Raw genomic sequence first — 10,877 nt, forward strand, 5'->3', positions numbered from 1 at the left:
CCAGCAACACTGAAAGGAAAAGAAATCAACAGAGACAAGAGGGAAGGGGGGGGGGGCAGGGAAAGGGAAGGGAAGGGGAAAGTCAAGGAACATATAGCAAGGACTCATGGACAAAACCAAAGGGGAAGAGCTGAGGGAGGGAAGGTGGGAGGGGGCAAGGGAAAGAGGTGGGGGGAAGGCAGAGACAAATGTATTTAAAAAGTAAATAAATTAATTTAAAAAAAAAGAAAAAAAAAGAACTTTCAACATAATGTATGTTATTGTGTTAAAAATAGGTGAGCAAATGGGAGAAAAAGTAGGATATTCTTGCAAGTAGACAAAATCCTAACAATATAATAGCCTTTTAAAAAAATCATTTTCTATATGCTGTGTATTTCCTATAGGGTATCTCAACTTCTGTGTTACTTGAATGTTTGTTGGGTAAGCTCTCTGTCCTTTGGAATTCACAACCTGATGATAAAAAGAATATAGACAAAACATAGATAAAATAAAAATAAATTAGCCATGTATTTTTAATCATTAAACATATAAACTGAAGAGATATTTAGATTCCAAGGATGAAGTAGTTTAACTGGGTCCAAAATAATTAAGTAGTATGTACTCAAGAAGATGAATTTTGATGAATTCTTTTTTAATTAATTAATTAATTAAATTTTTCAAATACATTTGTCTCTGCCTACCCCCCACCACTTTCCCTTGCCCCCTCCCTCCCTCAACTCTTCCCCTTTGGTTTTGTCCACATGGCAGCACAATTTACAATAGCCAAGTGTTGGAAGCAACCTAAATGCTCATCAGTAGATGACTGGACCCAAAAATTATGGTACATTTACACAATGGAATACTATGCAGCAGAAAGAAAAAAAGAACTACTAAACTTCGCAACAGCATGGATGGAACTCGAGAGCATTATGCTAAGCAAAATAAGCTATGGGGCGAAAGACAAATACCATATGATCTCACCTGTAAGTGGAACCTAACCAACAATTTTGATGAATTCTTAAATGCTTTTAGTAAGAATGATCATCAGTCTGTTCTAAGCATATATTTATGTTTTAGTTAAGGGATTGGATATAAAGAATCTTCTTTTCCTGGCTAGGTTGGATATGGAGGCAAATTGCCTAGGAAGTAAGTGTAGTTAGTTAACCAGTGTAGGATACAATAATAGAATTCCTTAATCAAGATTAAGAAACCAAAATTAAGATTTCATATGTCAGCCACTGGGCCTGGAAAAGAACCATAGTGAGTCCCTGATTGTTGTCTGGTTTCTTCCACCCTCTGGATTCTCTTCTGTTCTTCCTAAGCCTTCTTAACCCTTTCCATTCTTTCTTTGATCTCTCAGTCTTCACGTTTCCACTCATACTTTCTCCAACATTCTGCAATTTTCCGGGCCCTTGGTTGAACTTCTTTCAGCATTGCACTAGCATCTTCATATCATAATCCAATTTACATGCAAAGGCAATTTCATGGGCTTTCTCCCACTGGCCCAGAAGTTGGTATGATTTCCCTCACCCTTTATAAGCCTGAGCTGAATCAGGACTTATTTCAATAGCTCTGTAATAGTCTCTGATAGCCACATCTGGCTTCTATTTTGATGAAGACATTGGCTCTCTTGGCAAATAGAATGGCCAAGAAAGGATTCAGCTAGGTGGCATTTGTGGACAAGTCAATGGCTTTCTGTAGTTCACCATCATGCATCTGTGTCCAACCTTTCAGCATCTCTGAGCCACACTGGAAGAAGAAGAGTTGTCTTGGGCCACACATTAAATACACAAATACTAATGAACACTGATGAGCAAAAAAAAAAAAAAAGGTTTTAAGTAAATTTACAATTTTGTGTTGGGCCATATTCATAGCCATCCTGGGCTGCATGTGGCCAAAGGGCCATGTGTTGGACACCCCTGATAGGGCCTCGATGACAGACACTTTTCTATAATTTGTCTGATACATCATCTCTTTGGTTATCTCTACATTTTCATCTCCCATTTCTTGAGGGGCATCAGTGTCTGGTTTGATCACATCCTCATTGTCAATTTCTAGATCACTTTCCTTACTTGATGGTTCCTCTCTCTTAATGTCTTCCTCTGCCTTCTTTGTTTTTTCTTCCTTATTTTCTTCTAATTTGGTTTTACGGGTAGCAGGTGGTTTTTACCTCTCATGCTCTCCACCTACTCCCTCAGGAAGTGCATTTCTTCAGTATGCAGAATGCTTGAATCCTGCCTACACATTTTCATGAAGGCCCCGAGCTCGGTCACTTTGCAGGGATCCATGGCTGGAAGTGACAGGAGGCAGTGTGCATGGCCTAAGATTGCTAACTTGGTGTGACTGTGTGGAAGTGAAAAATCTATTTTAAAATAATTATAACAATGCTAGGCACATAGCAAGCACTCCATATGTGTTAGTTTTTATCATTAATATTATTTGGGTTCTCCAGCTAGACTTACTGGGGTGATCATTTCTTAAGGTATATAAGTGTCTAATCACAATGCTGAATACCTGAAACTAACATAATATTGTATGCCAACTTTAATTAAAAAAGTAAATTTTAAAAAGTTGTAAAAATTAAAAATGTCAAGAAGGGAAAAGACAAAATGGTTGCTTTAGGTTGTGAATATAATCTAATCATAATTCAGGTGAACACTGACTTCAATGTGCACACACAAGCATGCACACACACCTGCAAGCCAGAAAGAAGTGACAATTGTAACAGTGTAGTTATGAGACTCTACTGAAGGTCCTTCCTGTTCATGGAAACAGAGCAGTAGGCACTAGTTTAAAAGGTATTATTAACCAAGGAAAGTGTTGGGACTTGTCAATGAACCAGAATTGCTTTGAATTATAAGATTTTGGAAGAGAGTTTTATGAGCATTGTTTAAATGTGTAACAATTCCTGAGTTACAGCTCCAGTGAGTCATGCTGCACTTACTGCACAGGGGAGTGGAGGGCGTGATGCCCGTTCACATTCTTGAGCATACCCGGCCTCCTCACTCACAGGGGATGGGGTGTTTATGGACATAGCCTCATTCAGGCCTGTGCTCCTTCCTGCAGAGTTACAAACATTATGCAAATGGCCTTTATCTTGCTTCAAACTGTGTATTTCATGCACTTTTCCTAACCTATGTGTGGCTTCAAATTCTTACTTGAACATCATCTCATATTGATCTGGTAGCCAGTTGAAGATGCTAAGTAGTTTTCATACAGTCATATTTTCTTCCTCCTGGATTTATAAATTAGAGGCTTTAGGAGAGGACTTTATATTCCTTTGATTATACTGAGTGTGTTAATTTTTGTGTATTGGTTCTGTCTGTCTGTTGAGATCAGACTCTGCCATCTAACAAATTTAATATCCATTCTGGTTTTGGGTCCTTAGAGTGTCTGGTAAGCCTGTATTCTATGACTTCATCTAAGCCACTGATACAAATATTGAAAAGAATAAGATCAAGTCACTGTAGATACCCCTCAAACATAATATTAATTTGACAATTAGCTTGAATTATGTATATACTCTGATTAGCTGCCGATAGCAGGCTGTACTATTTATCAATGCAAAGGGACTGTATAACTGGGGGGCTATGTATAGTCAGGGAGTCCAGGGGAAATCTCTTAAACTGAAATCTGAAGACGTGGCTCTGATACTTCACATACACTATAATTGTTCAAATCCAACAAGGCTATAGTTTTAGGGCTCTACTTCTTCTGAACCATAAACCTGTGTTTTTAAGGAGCACACAGGAGTACTTATCAATTATTTATGTGGGTTTCTCATAGCTCTGGTCCTCAGAGATTTTATATTAAAAATGACAACAGGTATTTCATAGTTAAATATATTCTGGAGATGCTACATTTTACGTTGCATGTTAGCATCATAAAGACTTAGAAAATTCCTCAATGAAGAAGTACTTACTTGTCTATGAAATACTTGTTCATGAGACACCACTTAATACTTCACGGAACTGCAACTATAAAACATTGCAGTTGTGGAGCTTTAAGTTCCTGTGAAACAAAGTCTAATACCCAACATCATGTGAGATAAAAAGTACACCATTGTGTATGAGAGGAGCAAGAGAAGTCTGGATGTGTTCTCTTGGTTCTATTTCAACTGCCTTGAGTCTCCAGCAGCTCAATGTTCTACCTTCCTGGCCTTTTTAGTCTGAAGAAGAGTTTGGAGGACAAAGGATGGTAACTATGATTCCAGAAGGACAGTAGAGGAAATATAGTCAGTCCTGGCCCAAAATGAAATCTTCCTGAGTGGAAGTGTCTAGGTAATTCTCCATGACAAAGGACAACAATTAACTGTGCAATATAACATGTCTTTCTGAAATGTGTGACTCATGTAACACACTTCTCATTGCCATGGCTGACTGTCCACTGCGCTGTAAGGTACAGCTGAGGTGGCACAGTCCATTCTCTGGAAAGAAATGAAAGAAGATTTTCCTATTTTGTGCATTTCTTCCACTCTTTGGAAGTTCTTTGTCTACTGGAGTGTCAGAGATGAGAAGAAAGAGAAGACTAGGCTGCATTTCATTTGTTAGCTTATTGGGAGGAGAAACCTTTGGGGAGAAGCATGGGAGGACAGAGAGAGGCCGCTGCTCTACCTGGGCCCAGACTGACGACTGCATCTTCATTCCCCTCTCCCTGCGTGTGTTGGGACTGTGGGATTATAAGAATGTCAAGACATATTTTCAGTTGTCTAATGATCCAGGGGTATGTCAACCAGCCAAACAACACGCCGCTGCTGCTGCCTCTCCTGCCCAATAGCTGACCCTGCCTTAGCAAGACCACCCTCCGACGAGCATCAAATCCAATCCTCCTATTTGTTCATCTACGACTTCTCCCACACACTGAAAAGGTCAAATGCATTTAACTCCCAGAGATTATTTTGTAATCCAGTGGGCTACCACCCTATAGAGACTCCCACTGAGATTACAATGTTCATTTCCCTGTCAGAAATCTGTTGTGATTTTAATCCATGTGTCTCAAAAGTGAGGAGTTCAAGGTTTTCCCTGTAGCTCAAATATTAGACTGTGTTTCACTGATAGGACGTTTTGGCAGCAGCAAGAATCATGTTCCCAGGTCCCTGAACACTCACTTTTTAAAGGTCTTTCAATCTCTGAACACACGCATACTCCTATCCATTCTACCTTCTTTGCCTCCTGTTTTTCTTGGCAGGTGTTAGTGTTGGATAAATACTCCTTTCATGGAGGTGCTTGTCTGTCAGGTCCCAGGGAGAGGAAAGAAAATGGCAAGTTAATGAATTCAGGATTGTGCCTGGCAGAAGGCTTGTTCCAGTCCTGTGTGGCGCATCTGGCAGCAGGTTATAACAAAATGAGATATAACAATGAAATAAACATGCAGCACTCAGAAACCTGGGGTTCAAACAGAGTTAAATAAATGTCCTAAATGTGAATGTCCCTAAAACTTAGAACATGTGATGAAAGCAGAGGAAAAAGAACCAGAAAGGCATAACTTCAAAGCACTCATAACAGAGTAATTTAAAAATTACTTGCAAAACAGCAATAAAAGCTTTCAAAATGAAATTGGTCCAAAAATGTACAGTGATTTTAGCATCGGGCCCTACAGTGCCATCTGATGAAGGCGGCAGTAATGAATGGCCAGTAGCAGAGCATCGTCCCCTCCCTGCCAGAGGGGCCCCAGGCCCATCCCTCAGGGTCTCATTCTCTGTAAGGCCAGGGCCTGAGCTTTAAAGAAAAGGCAAGATCATTGGTGGTTATTATTTCAAGTAGGCTTGCAGAACAATGTGTTTTAAAATTATTTCTGTGTTGTTGCTCACAACATCTCTTCATTAAACTGGATAGGGTGGGAGGGATAGGGACATATATCTTGTCTGTGCAGAGGCAGAATTTAATACGTACCACAGCAGGGAACAGCCTTACGAAGAAGAAAGTGAAGGCTTTTTGGATATGATATTTTATATTTTAAACAAGAAAAGTATAAAAGAGTGAAATTTTGAAATGACGTAACAACCAAAGGAGAAACTTAGGCTACTCACAGCGGGACATAATCCTCAGAGAGTTTTATAAAATGGTAAATACTATCAAGGAGGTACCAGCAGAAGATGATATTTAAAACTGCATGAGAGTGTTAAGTCAGGGATCTACATAGAATACTTTTCAAAAGGACACTTCTTGGAAAAAAGCAACCACCCCTCCTGAACATGTGAGTGCCTTAAGAGTGTGGCCGCGAGCTGGTGAAGGGCAAAAGCACCCCGTCCGTGTGAAAGCCTTGGGCCAACAGAGCAGGCAACTGTGTCTCCAGATACTGCTGGTTGAAAATGGAACCTTTTATTCCCTGTATTTCTACAACGAGGTAGGTTTTGTTTGCCTAAGTCCCTAACAACAAGTTTTCCTTTGCCAAAAGCGAAACAATGACAAGCACAAAAACTGCAGTTGAACAAACACAAATCTTCAGGGGTGCAATTAACCTCAAGAAATGCATGCATTCATCAGACACCTTATCATCCCTGAGTTCTGGAGAAGCTGACGCTTGTTCTTCATTCCTCACCAGGTGTCAGGTTCAGAGTCGCTGTCATAAATATTTGCTTAGCAAACAAACAGTAACATAATGGAAAGCAGATATTAAATAAAAACACCCATCTCCTTTGAAGACGTGAAGGAAGGAAAGTAAAAGCAAAAATTTCCAGGGGAGGAAATTTGGCATTTTGGTCTTGACAGTTAAGTATCCAAGCGGTCTTACAGTGTTACCTGTTGGAAGGGTAGAGGGAGTCCTTCTGTGGAGGGGACAGAAGAATCCCCAGAGTCACAGTGGACTGGTGGTATGAGTTATTGATCCAGAGACCAAGACTCGCCTAAGGCCACCTTAGAGAGGGTTTATGCTGAACAGGGTTACAGAGGGGTGACGGAGTGTGCGCATAGGCTCTCGTGTCTGGAAGACATGAAGGACAGACATGTCAGAGCACTTTTTGCAAAGATGTCAGGAATAGGAAAAACCTGACCATTGAGACAAAAGCAGACTCACTGGGAGACCTCTGCCCAGGGACAATAAACTCCTAGTGGGGTAAAAGGAGCATTTTGATAACAGCAGAAGATACACTGCTCTATTTTTCCACAGCCTTGCAAACTCTAACGCAGGAACTTAGACCAGATACCTGGGGAGAGGGGCTTACAACAGGTAGGACTGCTTGGATAAGAATGCTTTCTAACATTGAGTTCAAGGTGATGCTCTTTGGGCACCAATGCGACAAAATGGTAGACAAAAGGACTTTGCTCTCCCTTTAGTAAAGGGTGATAGGAGCACAGCGGAAGAAATAATAGAAGGGTGAGTGGTTGTCACAAGAAGTGACAGAGGGCTTGAAGCCACAGTCACCTGTATCAAGATCACATTATTCCCTTCTTCAAAATCCTCTAGTGGATTCTCACAGTACTCCAAATAAAGCTGGAACTCCTTGTCAAGGTGAACAAAATTCTGTGCCTTGACCCATTCTTTCCTCACCAACTGTATCCTCTCCACTTTCCCCCTTTCTGTTAGTCATTACAACGTCCTTGTTTCTCAAACAAGCCAAACCCACTGCAGCAGCTGTGCTGGCTTCTGTTTTGGTCTGGCCCACTCACTCCCTAGATCTTCTCTTCGCTTTCTCTCTGAATTCATGCAAATGCCTGCTTAAATGTCACCTTCTGGGAAAGGCCTTTCCTGAGTTCTAAACCAGTGAGGAAGAGTTAGAATTGGATTAGGGTTTCCCTATTCTGAAAGTTGACACTGGATCAGCAACACGCTCACTGGTTAAAGTTATCCCCATTAGGTGCTCAGACTAGTGTGGCCTGGGAAACAAGGTCCTCACAGGTATACCCTGGAGTCAAGACAGCAATATGGTTTTTTATTGCAGCACCATGGTTTGAAGGTCCCCTGAACTACTGTGCTCCTATGTAGAATTGAATGCTGGAAGGCACTCTACCAAAACTCTTAGTAATTAGAAGTAATACATCAAACATGGTAACCAGGTCACCCTGAAAAATTAAATTTCTAAGAAATGAGGACCTCTACCAAATCATGTAAGAACATCTAATAGCCTTGTAGAAGGAGTTACCTTTTCATAAACACTTCGAGATCTTCGAGTAGGGATGGGTTTTTTTGATGCTGTGTGTTAAATAGTCACCAATGCTGAAGACTGCTTGGAGCATTGAAGAATGAGTCAAAAAATGCATCAAGTGACATTGAAAATTTGACAAACAAGCAACCATGCTTAAATCTCTTTTCTCTATTATACAAAGTAATAATAAAACTAACATAAAAGAGAGCTTTATTTTTAACTTTTTTATTCTCAAATACCATGAATGAGTATTTACTGTGAAAAGGCTGAATACAGATGAAAGAGCATCTTATTATCAATTTAGTTTTAAAAACATGCTTTTAACTTTGGAATGTTTATAGGCAGGGTTATTTATCTAAAATCACACCCCAGCAAATTTCCTAAAGTTACCGCAATGCTAACTCATTTAGTACCAGGCATGACTAACACATATCAGTTTAATAAGCCTTGGCAGTAAGCAAGTAAAAGAGATGGAAAGAGATATTATCACAGTTTATAAACAAAAAAGGGGAACAACTAATGTTACATTAATCTGTTCACACCTGAGGGTGCCAAGATTTTTTTAAAGCTTCAGTGCTGATTTTTGTGATAATTAAAGAATAGACACTAGCTTCCCTGGTTTTCTTTCATCAGTACAAATGAAGAGGGGTTTTGCATTTATAGATGTGAACAGCAGGAGCACACACATGCCCGTGGAGTCAGGTTCTGCTCTGCTCATGCAGGTAATGTGTATAAGAGAGGAAATGTTCCGGATGCTCCCCTCAAAATGTGTAGAACACAGACCCAGGAAAAGGCCTCCATCACCAGAAGATAGCCATTCCGAGTATAGGCCATGTTCTGGGATGGGACCCGGAATTCAATTTGAAGTAAGCTTTAATGGTTCGTCCGGAACTATGATTCAGAATTTAGGAGGAACACAAGTACCTGGGTCTGTCTCTGATCTCTCTTCTGAAACAGCCACCTAGGCAGTGCTGGTTAATTAGAATGATATTTGTCCTGAAATAGTCTTCTTTAAAATACATATGACTCGGAGAAATGACTTATTCCAGAATTGGAACAGAGAAAATCCAAGATGAGTCTGGAGCAAACTGTAATGCAAATAAATAAGGAAATGCTCAAAAAATAAAATAAAAAGAAAGGGTTTTTTTATTGGGCAATCTATACTTTTAATAAGTACTCCAGGTGATGCTAAGGCAGTAGATTCTGAACCATATTTTGAAAGCATGACCCTGAAATCACCACTCCAGCATTTCGTCTTTTAGTAAACCAATGAGAGATATACTATGGCATTGTTTTCCAATTTAAAGGTAAGTTGACTTCATTATCAGCATCTTCTAAGGTAAATATACCCTTGAGTTGAGCTGATATATATTATTTATTGACTATTTACATGTAAATGATGCTCTTATAGCTTATTAGAATATTGAGTATTATTACTCTAGGTAGAGAATGTGCTAACTGAATGAACAATGGAGACCACTGTTTGGCAATGTTTATGTTACAGAGACACATGGCTATGGTCATGTCCCAGGGACTTCTCTGGGAGCATGGCCCGGTCACTCCAATGACTATAACCCTACTCTGTAAATCAAAAGGATTGAGTGAGCTTACACAGGCTCTGCTTCTCTCCATTGTTAAATTTCCCCTTTTGCTGGTTCTGCAATTTTCTTTTACCATGACACCACTCCTCATTTTAGTGAAGCATGTCCACTGGAAGTATCTTAAAAAACAAGAAACAGAAGGTAAGTAATGTTCAAACTAACCTCTCTGAAAACAATTATTTTGTATCCACATGTTTGATTAATAGTTCTTTACATTCATGATTTGAGCTTGTGGTTCATCCACCATGTTTAACCATTCTAGCTTCCCCTTGTCCCAAATGCCTGGGATACAACAGATTCTCTGTAAATGTCAGATGAATGGGTCAGAGACATGTAAACATGAAGAAGTAGGAGAGAACATTCTACTCTTTGAAATTTTTGTGTGCTGAGAAAGATTGATTTTCCCTCAAATATAGTAGAATTCTTCTATTATAAGAAATGAGTTTTGTTCCTATCACTCTTTCCAGACATCTCCAATTTAGAATTTCATGTTTCCAGGCTCCAGTCATGGTTAGACTGAGAGCTCCTCAAGGACAGGCTCTTATCTGACTTTCTTTTCATCTGACACATAGTTCCTAAAATTGTTGAATGACATTTTTCTGTGGATAAAAATGAACCTGATCTAAATTGATCTCAATCAAGGTGTAGTTCAGTAGCTTGGCAACAAAATAGGTAGATCAGCACCAGAGTAAGATTGATAAATGCCCCCAGCCAACCAGTGGTTTACTGTTCTGGGCAGGCCTTTTCAAACTGATATTTTAAAATTTCCATTCACTGGTGTTTGAAAGAGGGGCGAGAATGTGTATGGAAGAGCGGGATAAGGGGACCAGAGGCGGTAATGCCTCTTCTGGGCCTAAACTTGCATCTCTCGCTTCATAAAAAGGGAAGTGCTGCATAGCCAAGCTTTTCAGTTAATAAGAACATTTTGCAGATTATTTTAGGCACTCTCTGTTGCACAAATATAGTTCTCATAAGCGGAGTAATGCCGGTGGTGGTGGTGCTGATGGTGATTCTTATCATTTATCCCGTGTGGCTCGTGTGGTTCTCTGCCTAAAAGGAGTTGACATATGTTTAATTTTCTCTATATTTCCAGCGTCTCTTAGAAATTCATGCCCTGAAACACTGCTCAACAAATATTACCCTTAATTTAACTCCATTCAATTAATATGTACATTTAATTGTTTTTTTTTCCTTTAAGTTGGAAAACTGATGTG

At 39.7% G+C, this 10,877-nt stretch overlaps 1 pseudogene; it reads right to left on the reverse strand.

The window, feature by feature from the left end:
• Positions 1-1,203: 1,203 nt before the first annotated feature.
• Positions 1,204-2,267, reverse strand: LOC129085132 (putative protein FAM10A5; annotated as a pseudogene).
• Between the last annotated feature and the right edge of the window lie 8,610 nt (positions 2,268-10,877).

Source organism: Pteronotus mesoamericanus, unplaced genomic scaffold (assembly GCF_021234165.1).
Source record: "Pteronotus mesoamericanus isolate MK-2021 breed Mesoamerican mustached bat unplaced genomic scaffold, CSHL_Meso_final scaffold_21, whole genome shotgun sequence".
Classification (NCBI taxonomy): domain Eukaryota; kingdom Metazoa; phylum Chordata; class Mammalia; order Chiroptera; family Mormoopidae; genus Pteronotus; species Pteronotus mesoamericanus.